The sequence below is a fragment of the Lactuca serriola genome, chromosome 2 (assembly GCF_051521515.1).
Source record: "Lactuca serriola cultivar US96UC23 chromosome 2, Lser_US96UC23_V15, whole genome shotgun sequence".
NCBI lineage: Eukaryota > Viridiplantae > Streptophyta > Magnoliopsida > Asterales > Asteraceae > Lactuca > Lactuca serriola.
In genome coordinates this window covers 18,640,592-18,658,681 of record NC_136409.1, presented here as the reverse complement: position 1 = coordinate 18,658,681, position 18,090 = coordinate 18,640,592, and positions in this window count along the sequence as shown.

The following is an 18,090-nucleotide window of genomic DNA, read 5'->3' as shown; positions in this document are numbered from 1 at the left end:
AAACCAGTTGTCAGCTCTCAACTCAGATGTAACATCCAAAAACCCAGGTATACCTTATGAACCCTAATCCTTGAAGCAATTGTCTATATTGGTCCTTGATAAGAAATGGAAGTGGTAGACGGGTACGTAAGGCGTACTGGAGTGTACGCTCAGCGTACTCGTGCGCGTGTTTTATCGTGGAGGGCCGCCTAGCACGCCGGGCATACCAAGGTGTACGTGGGGCGTACCAGGCTCTTGGATCTGAGCTTAGCAGTGGGAGAGGCTTCATTTGGAGGTAAAAAGCACCAAGCTTTCCTACTCTTTTGTTGTGTTCATTTGTGGGGTGTTTTAGGGTTTTTGTCCCCAAAGTTGATGGCTATATGAGTTGATAAGCCCTTAGAACCCAAGATATGTCCCGTGTTTACTTATTTTGTATTGTTGAGCCATAAAAATCTAATCTTGGTCATTAAGAGTTGACCATGCATGAGTTATGAGTCCTTTAAGGAAGGAAATGGCATGATTTGGGAGTTGGTGACCGTTACAGCCATGCAAAGGCTTATAGTCACTGACTTTATGGATTAAGAGGCATTAGAGTAACTAGATCTGGGATTTGAGCCTTTGTCTTAGCCGGTTCAGACCAAAAACCACGAGAAGTGTGAAACTGGGACTTACGTCGGGCGTAATCCCAGTACACTCCGCGTAGGGGGTCGAGTTCCACGTTTCTGGTTAGCCAAGGGGTACGCCCCACGTACAGAGCAAGTACGCGTCGCGTACTCCCGCTGTTGACTTTTGTTGACTTTTAGGGTTTGGTCAAGATTGAGGGCTATTGAGCATTTGAGGGGTGAAATGGTCTTTTCCCCTTCTGTGAGTTATAGAAGGCTTAGTCTAGCTTCTTGAGGGCCAATATTAATTAGGGATAATTTATTTATTAGGCGGGAGCTAGACCCGGGAGTAGAGATCACGATCCCGATTGCGATATTTTCAATCATTAGCTTACGAGTTGAGTCTTCTCACTATACTTTACCTTGAGTGGTAGTTATATGTGACCAGAGGTTCTTATGTGCATGAATTGTGTAATGAGATATCTTGCTATTTACTTGTGTTATGCTTTATGAGTATTATATTGTGATGCTGAGTTGAGGGACCGGAGGGTCCATATGAGTTGTGGGACCAGAGGGGCCCACTGAGAAACATTGACCAGAGGGTCTAATTAGTTATATCCTTGAGTGGCTAATGTGATGAATGTGGTAATTTGGGGAACTCACTAAGCTTTTATGCTCACCGTGTTATTTTTTATGTGTTTCAGGTAGTTCCGAGGATATGAACTTCCATTCTTCGACATATGAACTTCCATCAGCATATCTTTAGATTAAGTAACTAACTATGACTATAGTATATATTTCGCATCATCAAATATATACAATTCGATGAACCAACAGAAAGGCATTATTTGGTTCAGGAAGTGAGGAAAATTAGGCCCCAAGTTTATCGATTTGTTCCAGGTGATGGTGAGAGTAGGTAGGGTAGCATACCACTTGGACCTCCAGAGGGGCTGAGTCAGATTCATGGCACTTTCATGTTTTCTAGCTGAGGAAATATGTGACTGGTGACTCTGTTATTGTTTCATTGTATGATATTCAGGTTAACAATTGTGAGGTCGCACCTTGTGATATGATGAGTCAAACACACAACACACTGATAGATCAGTGTCAACTTCTACTACATCTACAACGCCAACGTATCAAGCTTATCAATGTCAGCTTATAGTATATTTATCCGATTGTAATCTTTTCTATATTAGGTAGTGATATAGATAAGTATAGAATAAATCACAAATCGAAATATTTGTGATAGGATCAGTTCTTATTATAGATTAGACATAATCCCTTGAATCATGGGATCTACGTGTATAGATTAGTATATATACAATTAGGGAAAATATTAATGTTATGATCATGGCTTCGTTTTAATCATGTTTGTGACAAACCCGTCTTCTTGGAGAAGACAAAACCCTTTCATTGTGAAAGAATAATTTGGAGAACTTCTGTTTTATTTACTTTTTGATTATTGTTTTGCTTAGATTAGTTTTACGGTTGTTCTTAATATTTGAAGTGTATCCGATCGATACAAACCTTCAATTGGTATCAGTGTAGGTTTTTTATACACTCAAGTATTCATGTCAACCTCTTTTACTCCAAAATCAATTTTTTTCACCAAGATTCCTTCATTTGATAAACATAATTTCTTTGCATGGAAATCAAAGGCCATAGAAGCTCTCGAGTTCATGGACCTTGATATGCTCGATTTCATCAATAAAGGTCCTATTGCCGCTATTCATCAATCATCCAGTGATGGTGCATCTGGTAGCAAGCTGAAAGGGAAACATGTTACCGGATTCAACAAGGAAGAGAAGAGGATGTTGAATCTCGATGTAAAGGTAAGAACTACTATTGGAAACTCACTCCCATTTTATGTCTATTTTTTGGTTCAAAACTGCTCAACAGCTCAAGAGATGATTATCACTCTATCATCTACTTTTGAAAAGGAAAACTCCTCAGACGATGAATGTAAGTGTCTCATGGATCTGATTGTTGAACCACAAGCCGACACTGATCATGACATCATTGAGATCCTTGGGGTCGATCCTCCTAACGTTGCAAAGGACCTCGAGTCAGAATGGGACAATACCTCAGTGTATCAGTTTCAAGGCAAATAACATATTTGTTATTTAGACAACAGTTGTTTAAGGCATATGAAAGGATTCAAGTCTCTCTAGGAATATTTCATAAAGTAGGATGTTCTGACTGTTACATATGGAGATAATGGCAAAGGAGCTACAAATGGATATGGATCCATCAAGTGCATTTTTTTTGTTTTCAATAATGTCTCTTACGTGAAAGGTCTTCAGCATAGTCTCATTTCTATTAGCCAACAATGTGACGTTGTTTATAAAGTTTTATTTAACAAGTGAGAAGGAAAGGTTATTGATCAAAAGAATGTCATTGTTCTTACTACAAGTCGACAAAATGATATTTATGTTCTGGATATGTTTTCTACTGAAAACTCTCTTTGTCATTGTTTATTCTCTCATGCTCGGTCTCATATAAATTAGTTATCGCACAAGAGGCTGTCACATCTAAACTTCAAGAACATTTCAAAGATTGTGTAAGATGAATTCCTAAAATGCAGTTTATCAAGGATAAGCTATGCTTAGCATGTGAAAAGGGAAGAAAACCAAGTCTTCCTTCAAGCCAAAATCATGCTCCTCTATTATCAAACCTCTTCATCTCATTCACATGGATCTGTTTGTACCTATTACAGTTAAAGCAAGAGATAGGAAGAAATACACTCTTGTCATTGTAGATGAAATTTCAAGGTTTACATGGGTAGTCTTCTTAAGGAATAAAAGTCATGCAGCTGATGAAATCATTACTCTCATAAAACAGTCGGAAGTTCTCTATGATCACAAAGTAAGGCAATTACATAGGAACTGGATTCAGAAACTTCTCTCTAAAGGAACTCTGGTCAATCTCCGGAATTTCTCAGAATTTTTCTACAGTTAGAACTCCCCAGCAAAATGGTATTGCAAAAAGAAGAAATAGAACTCTCATTGAAGTTAGAAGAACTATGGTTGTTCAAGTTGGTCTTTCTTTTTCATTTTAGGCTAAAGTTGTTAGTACAGCATGTTATACCCAAAACTAGTCTATTATTGTTAAGTGTCATGGGAAAACTGCTTATGAACTACTAAAAGGAAGGAAACCAGACATCTCTTAGGCAGCGTTTGGTTCTCATAATGCTTTTGAAGGAATTGGAATCTGTCAAGAATTGCAATCCACTTCTATATTCTGTTTGGTTCGCAGGAATGGAATTTGAATCAAATTTCATATTATGTTTGGTTGGCAAAAACTGGAAGTGAAATAATACAAAATGACAAAATTGCCCTTTTTTTGCTTATTGTTACTTTATTATATAACTTATATGTAAAAATATATTATATAAATTATAAAATTAGTAAATAATGGTGATGGTGGCAGTGATGTTGATGGTGGCAATAATGGTGATGGTAGGCAGTCGTGTAACACTCTAAATTTTCAAACCAAAGTTTTCATTTGTAAAACCATATAAAACACAATTTCACATTCTCAAAACGCAATGTATAAGTTATTCAAACCACAAAATGTTTAACAATATCCCATAATCCTCAAAACATAACTCCAATAGCAGGTGTGTACAATCAATCCGGCGCCTTCCCGTGATCCTAAGAAGTACCTAAAACACATTTCACACAACACTATAAGAACAAAGCTTAGTGAGTTTCCCTAAAATACCACATGCAAATAATTAGCCTCCCATGGCTATATCTCAATAAGGACCCTTCGGCCCAAGTGTTCCAGTGAGGACCCTCTGATCTCACAACTCAGGTTGAACCCTCCGATCCTAACCAACAAAGCACAAAATAATATACAACATAAATCACAAAGACAAATACATGATATCACATATCACAGTATAAGCATATAAGACCCTCTGGTCACACAATGTTACCACTCAGGTAAGTATAGTGAGAAGACTCGCCTCGTAAGCAGAACAAGTAGGTCCCGTATTCGATGATCAGTCTAGACTCCTCCTACATTTCATAATCATCTCTAATTAACAATTAATAATAACAACCCTAAAATGTTAGGTTATCCCTTTTCTAACTCTTGAAAAGGGTGAAATACCATTTTACCCCTCCATGGTCTCCAAAGTCCACAATTGACCAAAACCTAAAAGTCAATGAAAGTCAACGCCCGAGTCAACAGGCCATGTTGACTTAACTTGTTCAGTACATCTATACGACTCGTCGAATCCCCTCCGTTCTTCAAAAAGATCGATAAAATTCAACTCAACTCGTCGAGTTGTCTCACCAGCTCGTCGAGTTCATACAGCTTTCAGGGTATCGGGGAAAACCCTAACCGACTCGTCGAGTTGGCTCGTGCACTCTTCGAATCCCTCTAGAAAAATTCTCATTCAAACGATTCTAAGCAGAACTAAATTTCCAAACTATAGATCTATCATCCCAAGGCTGAAATACCACGTAAATCTGCAAGCTTCACGTCCATGCACGGCATCAAGGGCTCAAAATGCCAAAGCACAACTCTATAGAAGGTTTAGTGAATGGAAGCTTGCTAATAGCTTGATAAATATTGGACCTTTGGACTCATGGGACCTCCTTCAGTCCAAATCTGAATTCCCGTCTCCCAATCATGCTCAGAATCACAAATGCCTCAGAAGAAGCTAGAAAGGGCCATAAAACTCATATCTGAGAAGATCTAGCACTAGGATGGTCAAGGTAGCAACTTGTTACCTAAAATGAGATTCCAAACAAAAATAGGTAACAAATCCTCAGTCTCCTCCTTGACCTAAGCTCCTGAATCCTCAAGCCTCTTCAAGAATTTCACCAAAATAAGTACCTTAAGCCTCACACACTCTCAAGATAGGGTTTAGCTCACTAGGGTTTGTTCTATAGACGTAGGAAGTGATGGGTGAGGTGGGGTGGAGGCTTAAAGTTCTTTAAATAGGTTTCAAAACCCGAATAATTAGGTTTTCCTCCATCAGCCTCAACTCGTCGAGTTGGATCCCCTCAACTCGTCGAGTTGACTCTAAAACATGCGTCTAGTCTCAGTCTCTACTCGACGAGTTGAAGCCTCCAAATCGTTGAATTTCCCACTCAAAACGCATATAATTAAGTTAACTATTATACCTGGAAGTCTGGATGTTACAAATGGTGGAGGTAATGACGGTGATGGCGGTAGTAATTGTGACAGTGTTGGTCATGACTAGTGGCGGAGACGGTAGGTGGGGGGTAGTGTAGTGGTGGAGGTGGAAATGGTGGTAGTAACAGTGGTGCTGATGAAGGTGGTGGCAAAGGTGTTGGTGGCGGAGGTGACGACGGTGGTGGTGGCAGTAATGGTATGGTTATGGTGGTGGAGGTGGTAGGTAGTATATGTGGTATAGGTGGTGACAGTGGTGGTGATGGTGGGTGGTTGTGGCGGTGGTGGGTGGTGGTAGAGGTGGTGTGTAGCGGGTGATGACGGTAGTGATGTGTGGTGGTGGTTATGGCGGAGGTGGTGATAGCGGTGATGGGTAGTAATGGTAGTAGTTAATGGTGGTGGAGGTGACGGTGCTAGTGGATGGAGGCTAGTGGTAGCAGAGGTACCGGTGGTGATGATGGTGGGTGGAAGTGTAAGTGGTGGTGGTGGTGGTGTGTAGCGGTGGAGGTGGGTGGTGGGCGGTGGTGGAGGTGGTGGTGATGGTGATGGTGGCGACATAGGGGTTTCATACGTAGTGTTAAAAGTAAAATGGGTAATATGGTAACATTCAACATTCTCACTTGAAAGGAATTTTAATTCCTTAAGTTTTTGGATGAAATTTAATTTCCCTCATTGGAAGGAAAATTTGACTCACATAGGAATCCAATTCCTTTTAAAAGCTTGAACTAAACAAAGGAAAGTGATGGAATTATATTCAAAATCCTTCTAATTCCAATGGATTCTAGCAAACCAAATGACACATTATTTTCATGTGTTTGGATGTGTTTGTTACATCTTGAATCAAAGAGATCAGCATTCGAAGTTTGAAGCTAAATCTAATGAAGGAGTGTTCCTAGGATACTCTAGCATCTCCAAGGGTTTCAAAGTATTTAATCTTTCAAGGCAAATTGTTGAAGAAATAGTTCATGTCACTTTTGACGAGGACTCATTCATTCATGATCAAGTTTATCATCCCTCCTCAATTCTAAAAGAACTTGCTTACAGTCCTTCAGACCATGTTTCGAAGCTCTTGTCAAATGACATTGATCCCATTGTTCCTAATTTTCATCAATTAATTATTCATAACCTGTCTCTGAAGATCATCTTGTTATCCCTGAAGAATTTGAACCATTCAATCAGGAAGACTCTACCCAAAGCAATGCAAATGAAAGTTCTTATCCAAGAATCCTTCAAGATCATCCTCAATCCCAAATCATTGGAGATGTAAATTCTAGGATTCTCACTCACAATAGAGTTAATAGCAACTTCTTCATGTTTTTAAACTTTTTCTCAATGATTGAACAAAAATAAAATTTGATGCCTTGAAAGAAGCTAACTAGATTAAAGCCATGCAGGATGAGCTGAATGAATTCGAATTTCATCGTGTGTAAACTCTTGTTCTCAAACCTCATGGAAAGACTATCATTGGCACTCGCTGGGTTTTCAGGAACAAAATGGATAAACATAAAATTGTCATAAGAAACAAAGTTAGGCTTGTGAATCAAGGATTTTGTCAACTTGAAGGGTTAGACTATGATGAAATGTTTGCTCCTGTTACAAGAATTGAAGCAATTTGTGTATTCTTAGCTTTTTCCTCCTTCAAGAACTTTAAAGTCTACCAAATGGACGTCAAGACTGCCATTCTACATGGAAATATTCAAGAAGAAGTCTTTCTAAAACAACTGCCATCGTTTGAAAATGAAGAGTTTCCAGATCATGTGTATTGTCTTGATAAAGTTGTTTATGTATTAAAGCATGCACCTAGATCATGGTATGAAACGTTGGCAAGCTATCTTCTCTCAAGTGGATATAAACAAGGAAAGATCGATAACACTTTGTTCATAAAGTAGTTAGGATCTCATATCATTCTTTCTCAAGTGTATGTGGACGATATCATCATCGGATCCACAAATGAAAAGCTAAGTTTAGAATTCACGGAGGTCATGGCAAAGAAGTTCGAGATGAGCATGATGGGTGAACTAACTTTCTTTTTGGGCTTACAGGTCAAATGACTAACTGATGATACTTTTGTTTTTCAAGCTAAATATATTGCAGATATGATGAAGAAGCATGGTTTCTCTGATTGCAAATCGGAAAAGACTTTGATGTATTCATTAGCGTCCATTAGCACTGATCCAAGTGGAACCAATGTGAATGCAACTCTTTTTTTTTTATGAATAATAGTCTCTCTACTCTATCTTATAACCAGTCTTCCTGAGATTATGTTGACTACCATATTGTGTACACATTATCAAGTCAATCCTAAGTAATCTCATCTTCACGCTGTCAAAAGGATTTTTACGATTCTTAAAGCATACACCCAATATTGGGTTATAGTATCCTCATGACTTTGAGTTCATATTGGTGGGATACATTGACTCCGATCATGGCGGGTTTGGCATTGATCGTAAAAGCACTTCAGGAGGAGTTAAAATTCTTGGAAATAGATTGGTAAGTTGGTCCATCAAAAAAAAACATCATGGGCTTGTTCTACCACTGAGGCTGAATATGTTACCGCTAGAAGCTGTTGTACTCAGATTCTATTGATTCAGAAACAGATCTTGGATTATGGTCTAAACTTCTCAAAGACACCCATCTATAGCGACAACACCAGTGCCATACAGGAGACAAAAAATCCAATGCAACATTTCAAGACGAAGCACATCGACATTTGTCATCATTTGATTATGGACATCGTTCAAAAGGGAAATATGGAGTTATTTTACATCCAATCCACTATTCATTTGGCTGACATTTTCACTAAGGCACTGTACGAGAAGACTTTAAACAAATTAATTGTAGATCTTTGCATGCTTCCAATGCTTAAAATGATTTCTAACTGTTTTGATTGCTTCTGATTGCTTTCTAAAAAACACAAAAATACAAAAACAAATGTTGTTTTTATTATTTTTACAAACGTTTACAATAGTTTGTGTAACCATTGCTTATGGTATTTACATATATTCTCTTTTCTCTCTTTTCATCTTTTAGATCTATCTAAAGCTTGTTTTGATCTTTCATCTTTAGAATTTGAAAGATCCTAAAAGATCACAATACTCTTGGCGCTAAGAAACGGAGTGGCATCATGTCCTCTTATTCTTGTGAACACCCCTTTTCTCATCCACTCACTGTTATGGATGCAAATAGCAACCATCGATGCAGTAAGTCTTGTTTTCATCTACTGACTCATAATCTGATAAAACCTCAAATGCTCTTGTGTTGATTTTGAGGGCACAATGATTTTCTGGATTCAACCCAGTTAAATCGTTGGTTACAAAGACAGATCTCTGCTTTTCTTCTACTCTTGATAAATAAGAAGCTTGGAGTCTATCCACAACGTCTCAATGATAAATAGCTTCATCATTCTTGATTTATGGTGAAATGAGTTGTATATTGATCTATTCATCCTCACTTATGTTTTCTTTTATAGCCATCTTCTAAGAATAGATATCTTGGAAAATGGAAATGCATTAGTAACCATTCAATTCCAAAGATTTGATGGAACAAGTCTTTATCACCTTTCTGAAAAAGTTGCACATATTTCCCTGTTTAAACTATTTTCTTGTTTGACTAATTCTATTATTTGTATTCTTATATTGTATATTATTTTGTAGCATTTTGTAAAGGAATCCAATAGTGGAACCTTTAATCCTAGTATGCAACTTTGATACATCATCGTCCCTGGAAGCATGTTTTTGTATGTGACTAAATCTCTATATGTTTCTCATCAGTGAGACCATTTGCTGAGAACATTAATTCACCCCCTCATGTTGCCTTTCAGTGAGTCTAAACTTTCTAAGTGAGATTGCTTGGTCCAACTAAAGAAATCGATAAAAAGTCTACGGTGCTCATTTTTTATTCAATTATCTCTCACATGACCCTGTCCTTGGAAGCATGTTTGATGTATGCATCAAGTCTCATGTTCTGATTAAACATTGAGCAAAATCGAATGGCATACCCTGATTACATAGTCATCAACATAAGAGTTACTTGTCTGGCCCTTAAATGACAAAGGGTTTTTCATGCCCCTGACCTCCTAATCTGGGGTATGATATGGTACCATTATGATTTAATGGTGAATCTTTGATTCTAGATTGCAACTTACTCCATGATACATAAGTTTAAACAACTTCTTTTTTATTCTTTAAATTGTTAATGATTCAAGTTGATTTCAACTCAACGTGACTAAAACAATCCATTCTTTCCACAATTCTTCTAATACAGGACTTGATGATTCACTATGTAAAACCACACATTGATAAAATCTTGCAATTATGTGCCGATGGTCAGCCTATGTACCATAGACTACCACAAGCACCAATCCATTCTTGTCCTAATATTCTTCTTTAGAATTTTATGATTCAGCACATGATACCAGATGCTGATGAGAATTCAAAAAATATTTGCCGATGGGTACATTTCATTCTGGAATGTATTACATGCAACATACCACTCTTTCCATTTTTCTTTTAATAAAATAGATTTATGATTCAACGTATAAAACCACTCACCGATGAGATCTCACAATTCTATGTCAGCGAATAATAGTTTAAGCCCACACTATTAGGAGACATCATACTCTTACTAGACTACAAGTTGAAACTATATTCAGCTCGAAGTTAGCTATTGATGTCAAAAAGGGGGAGAGAATCTTGGTAAAGTTGAAAAACTCGCTACTAGAACTACAGAAAAGCACATTCTAAGGGAGAGTCGAGTCAAGTTGATGTTAACGTTCTCAGCTCAGCGCAAGCTCATTATTTATTCATCCACCATCTGTTGTAATTCATAAATGATTGATAACTCATTCATCTTCTTAGGGGGAGCATTCTCTAAAACTACAAGAGTCAAGATTTCTTTCTTACTCTCATGGGGAGCATGATTCAAAAGTATTAATTGAAGATTAGTTTTTACATCATCGGATAGGGGGATATTGTAAGGTCATACCTTATGATATGATGTGTCAAACGCACGACACACTGATAGATCGACGCCAGTGTCTACGACGTCTACATCGCCAATGTATCAAGCTTATCAACGTCGGTTTATAGTATAGTTATCCGATTGTAACCTTTTGTATATTATGTAATGATATAGATAAGTATAAAATAGATCACAGATCCGGTATATTTGTGATAAGATCGATTCTTAGTATAGATTAGACGTAATCCCTTGAATCATGGGATATAAATGTATAGATTAGTATATATACAACATTAGGGCAAACCTTCATGTTGTGATTGTGGCTTTGTGTCAATCGTCTTTGTGACAAACCAATCTTCTTAGTGAAAACAAAACACTTTCTTTGTGAAAGAACAATTTTGAGAAATTATGTGTTATTTACTTTCTATTTATGATTTTTATTTGATTAGTTTTATGGTTATTCTTAATACTTGAAGTGTATTTGATCGATACAAACCTTCAATGATCGCCTGAACTATATTAAGCAAATGGTGGCGATTATGGATAGGAAGGCAAAGGCCTCAAGTAATAAGGTGTACCCCTGGTCAAGGTGCAGTGGCAACACCAAAAATACTCAGAGTGGATGTGGGAACCCAGGTCGGGGATGCAAGAACACTATCCAGATCTATTTCCAGTTGTAGATTTCAAAGGCGAAATCTAGTTCTAGTGGGGGAGAATTGTAACAACTATTTCAGGTAAATGGTTCAACTATGCTTTTAGTCTAATTTATAATGAAAATTCGTGGATTTTAGGATGATCATGACGTAAGGAAAGAGGCCTCACGACGTGACCATGAAGGCAGAAACACGCATCCATTCTTGTGGGCCAAGACGTGACGAACAAGTGGTCATGATGTGGCGACCACCTGAGGCCTAACCCTAATTTATCTATGATTTGCACCTAATTTAAGGGATATGAGAGGCTAGGGTTTTCACATCCTCAACCTCCATCACATCCCTTCTACGCTAATTGAATCTAGCCTTCATTGTTGATCTTGAGAGCTCTTTTAGTGGTTTTTAGCTCCTTGTTGAAGATTAAGATTCCTTTGCTGAATTGTATCAGCAAGCAAGTCTCCTCCTCACCACCTTGTATTGTTTTTGGACCTTTTTTAGTCCTCAAGTTCTTGTGTTTCTCATTTACGCATGCTTGATCGGAGTTTTACCTACTTTTTTTCCATTTATGGGTTGAGTTGAATGCATGGAATCCATAAAGTTAGTAACTTTATGGATCATTGAAGTCCTTTGATAAGCATAAGTCTCATATATGAAGTTCGATAATGGTTTGGACTCCATGCATGAAGTTTTGGTGATTTTTTTCCCGTCTGGACCTTAGTTTGAGCTACAGATGTAACACCCTGTTCCAAATCGTTTCCTATTTCGGGGCTGTCGCTCGAAGATCAGTTATCATAAGGATTATGGCCTTTGGAAAAGAGGGATTTAGACCTATTTGGGTGCGGGTAATGTAATATGGATGATCAGGGAGTTCAGTTTGTGTTTTGGTGTAACGACATAAAATTTTCAAACAAAATTTAAAATTTTAAACTCATAAAACAAATGTCTCATCATTAATTCTCAAAAACAATCAACAAGTTTTCAACAAAATTATTCAAATCCGGGATCCTCATTCATGACTCTTTTCTCTTGTGTGTACAATCGAGCCGCCGCCTTCCCGCGATCCTGATAAGAACCTGAAACACATAACACATAACATGGTAAGCACAAATCTTAGTGAGTTCCCCAAAATACCACATGCATATAAATTAGCCACTCAAGGTTGTGACCTTCCGATCAATGTGTCTCAGTGGACCTTCTGGCTCCACAACTCTGGTAGACCTTCCGGCCCTACCCTGATGACCTTCTGGTCCTACTCTGTTGACCTTCCGGCCCAACTCTGTTGACCTTGCTATCCAAACCATGTGGACCTTCCGTTCCGAACCAGGTGATATGGGCATATTTAGTTATAAAATTCATGCATTATCTTAATACTTTATGTTGTTTTTGTCTCATTTAATGAACAAAAGGTGCTTAATTAGCTTAAATATTTCATTTTCAGTAACAAAGACATGCTCGGATGGAAAAGGAAGCGGAACTAGCGATTGGAGGCTTGGATCTTGGATTTTGAAGAAAGAAGGACGTTGCTGGACAGCTTGACCCCTCATCAGTGTTTTGGCCATATCTCATGAACCGTAACTCCGATTGACGAGATTCAAAATGTTCTGAAACGTAGACACAATTTTGGACGACTTTCATGTTTTGAGAAAATGCTGATTCGAAACTTACTCGGCGAGTAGGTTCGATTACTCGGCGAGTTGTATCGAACTTTCACGATTCTGGACGCGCTGACTTGACGTACACGGGTTTTAAGTGATGTACTCGGCGAGCAGGTCACTGGACTCGCCGAGTAGCCTCTGTTTTCTGAAAATCTATATAAACGGACTTTCAGATCGATACCCTAGCATGGAGAGAAACCCTAGGAGGCTGAGAAACGATTGGGAGTGCTGCTAGGTCGTGAGGAACTGAAGAATCAACCCTACATTCAATTGTGAAGAGAATCAAGACAATTTTGGTTTATTCTTAGTAACTTTTTGATTTTAATCATGCTTACATACTTTGATTTTGTTTTTTATTTTATGTTTACTGCAATCATGAGCTAAAAACTTATTCTCCTGTTAGGGTAGACAATTTTGTGAACATGGATTGATTATTTGAGTAGGATTAATTTTAATTGGTAATTATGTTTTGTTAAGCTTGTTAAAGAACCTTATGTGTTGAAAATAACTATTCTTCTGTTAATAAATCAGTAATTAAGTTGTATGAACATCTCTTAGTTATTAATTTCATATGATTTATTGTGACCACATAGTTGTATGTCTAGGAATAACGAACGTGAAACTAGAATTAACTAGAAGATAGGTAAGTTAATGTGTAAGCTTGTTGGATGAACATCGACAAGAGGTTAATTGAAGGGCCAATTTAGTTAACCACTACAAGTCTTACTTAACCCGAATCAATAATCTAGGAAACCCGTTAATTTAGATAACTGGCCATTGCTTGAGTTAATTTGTTTTCTAAGAACTAGGAATAGCGAACGTGAACTTAATTATCTTAATCGGTAGCCAATGAAGAATTAATCTGATACATTAAAATCATCCATGGGAACAAATGAGTCGTACCTAAACAGAAGTCCTCTTTACTATTGAATTTAGTTGGTAATTAATTGTTTTAGTTGCTAGTTATTCTAATTAAGTTTCTAGTCTTGTAAAACTAGAGAAAACCCCCTTTTGTTATTTGTTTTATTTAGATAATATTAGCATTTATTTTAATTGTTTACCGTTCCCTGTGTTCGATACCCTACTTGTTTGAACTATCTTACTAATCGATAGGTACACTGTCTTTCGTGTGTTTATTTTGTGTCTAAGTTAGTAGGATTAAAACTAGTTGGTTTCACACACATCAAGTTTTTGGCGCCGTTGCCGGGGAACAGTTCAAATATTTAATTTTATTTGCTAATTGTTATCATTTTTATTTTATTGATTAATATTTTATCTAGTTTAATTTTAATTTTAATTTTTATTTATTATGTATTTTCCAAATCTCGATGCTTTTGATGCTTTTCTTGAGGATGTAGTACAGGAAATTGAGCAAGAAGATGAGGAGTATGACTCAGATGAAGATTTGAAGAAATTTCGAAGGTGGTTAGATAACATCTTGCCCAACACAGAAGGGACATCTGAGTTACAAGATGAGGAATTTAATCAAGAAAGAGATTTGGAGGAGCTGGAAAGGTTGCTAGCAGAGAGGTCGGACGAAGAACAAGAACAAACTGAATTGCAGGAACCAAGTTGTGGTTTGACCATTACTACGACATGGTCCCCTGTTCTTCCGGTTTGTGTTTCGAAGCATGGGGTGACGATTCCAACTTTGGAGAAAGTTCTGAAATGCGATCCATTTCTGATTAGTATCCAACCGGTTCCAACCCTTGTCAATATTCTTGTGTTTTATGAATTCAAGCTCGTTTGGCCAATTTTAGAAGTAAAGAGCCAAATTTTACAAATTGGTCCACCAAAGAAAATATTTAATGCAACGGATGGATTGACATTGAGTTTATTGGAAGTTTATTAAGTTGGGAGTCCAGCTAAAGACTCGCACAAAAAGAAGCGCTTGCGGGAGGCAACCCGTCATTAGAGTTTGTTTTTTTTTCTTTAAACTTCTAGTATTTAGGGATAATATAGGAATTTTTATTTTGATGTTTGTTTTCCTTTTTATTACGTGGTTTTGTCTTTGATCTTTTTAGAAGCTAGGGTGATGAATTCTTAAAGCGTGAGGGAATTAAAGTGAGCGGTCGAGTCATTTACGAGAAGATTAGAAGATTTTGAGCGATATGTTGAGTCTGATGTTTATATTAAATTAAAAAGAGTCTCGTCCCTGAAGAAAATGAGGAGTTGTATTACCTTCATACTCTCCTTGAACACCAAATTAAAGCCGAGGCAGAAAGAAGAAAAGACATGATCAGAGTCAAGAACTCGTCGAGTGCATAATACTAACTCGACGAGTCCAAGCAAAAAATCACGATTTCTGCGAGTATAGCGATTCAACTCGGCAAGTCTCCACATAAAACTCGGCGAGTTACTTATTCTTTTTATATTTGAGTTGACGATTTGATTCCATTCGACGCTGGCATTGTCTATATTTTTGAAGATCATTTTCCGAGCGTTTCCAAGATGCTTTTTCCCACATATTGAGAGTTGTCAACCACATGAGATTTGACGCCCAAGGCATGGATGCACTGTTCCCATGCCAAAGTCAGCTGAAGTTGGAGCTTTACATGAAGAAGATTAACCTCGCGACTACTATCCCTGGGGAGTTTGTTCCAATTCTCTCTTTATTTTATTGTTCTTTATCATGCATAATATGCAATGGGGACATTGCATAAATTAAGTGTGGGGTAGGGGGTTGGTTAAATTAGTTAAAATTTTAGTTAAAATTCGAAAATGTTGAAATTTTAGTTAAATTTTGAAAAATTTGAAATCTTTGCATTAAAATTGCTAGGGTTAATTTAGAAATTTTTGGTAAAGCAATTAGGGTTCATGCTAGTATTATGTTGATGATTGCATGAAAACCCAAATGTTTAGTTGAGCCTAAACACGTTCTAGTGCATTTGTGGCTTCCTTATTCTAGTGAAATCATGGGACAAAAACACGACCTCGCTTAGTTTGAACGATGCAATATGTTTAGCATCGTGTACCAGAAATGTATCCAGGAAAATTATTATCGTTAACCAATAAAGGTTGAAGTTGAGCACCCCTGCTTAAGCATGTAGGGTTTTGAGTGGAAAAAGTGAGTTACATGTAAAATAAAAAATAAATAAATATAAAAAAAGAGAGAATTACAAGAAAAAGTTTGAAGAATTTTTGGAGCATCAAAGTTAAAGTATGAAGTTCAAAGATCAAAAATTCTGAAGAAATTCAAAAGTTGAAGATACCCAAAAATTAAAGATCAAATGTCAAAGAAGTGAAGAATTCCAAAGAGCTCCAATGTGGTATCATAAATTGTAATTGTCTAGATTATATATGCTTGTGTTGCTCAACCAAAAATACCCTGAGGTTAAGAGGTTTTCTGAGGATGGATTCGGAGGGATGCATAAAATGAGCATTGTTCGGAAAAAGTGGGCGAATATTTATGAGGATTGTGAGTATTTGGAGTATGGGAGGTTATTAGGAAAATTTTAGACACAAATGCATGCATTACGGTCTTGGCATAATGGCTGGGTTCGATTGGGATTGTCTTATGTACTATTAGTGTACTAAAATTCAGTTTTGCTTGGGGGCAAGCAAAAGTCAAGTGTGGGGTATTTTGATATTGGCATATTTAGTTATAAAATTCATGCATTATCTTAATACTTTATGTTGTTTTTGTCTCATTTAATGAACAAAAGGTGCTTAATTAGCTTAAATATTTCATTTTCAGTAACAAAGACATGCTCGGATGGTAAAGGAAGCGGAACTAGCGATTGGAAGCTTGGATCTTGGATTTTGAAGAAAGAAGGACGTTGTTGGACAGCTTGACCCCTCGTCAGTGTTTTGACCATATCTCATGAACCGTAACTCTTATTGACGAGATTCAAAATGTTCTGAAACGTAGACACAATTTCGGACAACTTTCGTGTTTTGAGAAAATGCTGATTCGAAACGTACTCAGCGAGTAGGTTCGATTACTCGGCGAGTTGTATCGAACTTTCGCGATTCTGGACGCGCTGACTTGACGTACACGGGTTTTAAGTGATGTACTCGGCGAGCAGGTCACTGGACTCGCCGAGTAGCCTCTGTTTTGTGAAAATCTATATAAAGGGACTTTCAGATCGATACCCTAGCATGGAGAGAAACCCTAGGAGGCTGAGAAACGATTGGGAGTGCTGCTAGGTCGTGAGGAACTGAAGAATCAACCCTACATTCAATTGTGAAGAGAATCAAGATAATTTTGGTTTATTCTTAGTAACTTTTTGATTTGAATCATGTTTACATACTTTGATTTTGTTTTTGAGTTTATGTTTACTGCAATCATGAGCTAAACTTATTCTCCTGTTAGGGTAGACAATTTTGTGAACATGGATTGATTATTTGAGTAGGATTAATTTTAATTGGTAATTATGTTTTGTTAAGCTTGTTAAAGAACCTTATGTGTTGAAAAGAACTATTCTTCTGTTAATAAATCAGTAATTAAGTTGTATGAACATCTCTTAGTTATTAATTTCATATGATTTATTGTGACCACATAGTTGTATGTCTAGGAATAACGAACGTGAAACTAGAATTAACTAGAAGATAGGTAAGTTAATGTGTAAGCTTGTTGGATGAACATCGACAAGAGGTTAATTGAAGGGCCAATTTAGTTAACCACTACAAGTCTTACTTAACCCGAATCAATAATCTAGGAAACCCGTTAATTTAGATAACTAGCCATTGCTTGAGTTAATTTGTTTTCTAAGAACTAGGAATAGCGAACGTGAACCTAATTATCTTAATCGGTAGCCAATGAAGAATTAATCTGATACATTAAAATCATCCATGGGAACAAATGAGTCGTACCTAAACAGAAGTCCTCTTTACTATTGAATTTAGTTGGTAATTAATTGTTTTAGTTTCTAGTTATTCTAATTAAGTTTCTAGTCTTGTAAAACTAGAGAAAACCCCCTTTTGTTATTTGTTTTATTTAGATAATATTAGCATTTATTTTAATTGTTTACCGTTCCCTGTGTTCGATACCCTACTTGCTTGAACTATATTACTAATCGATAGGTACACTGCCTTTCGTGTGTTTATTTTGTGTCTAAGTTAGTAGGATTAAAACTAGTTGGTTTCACA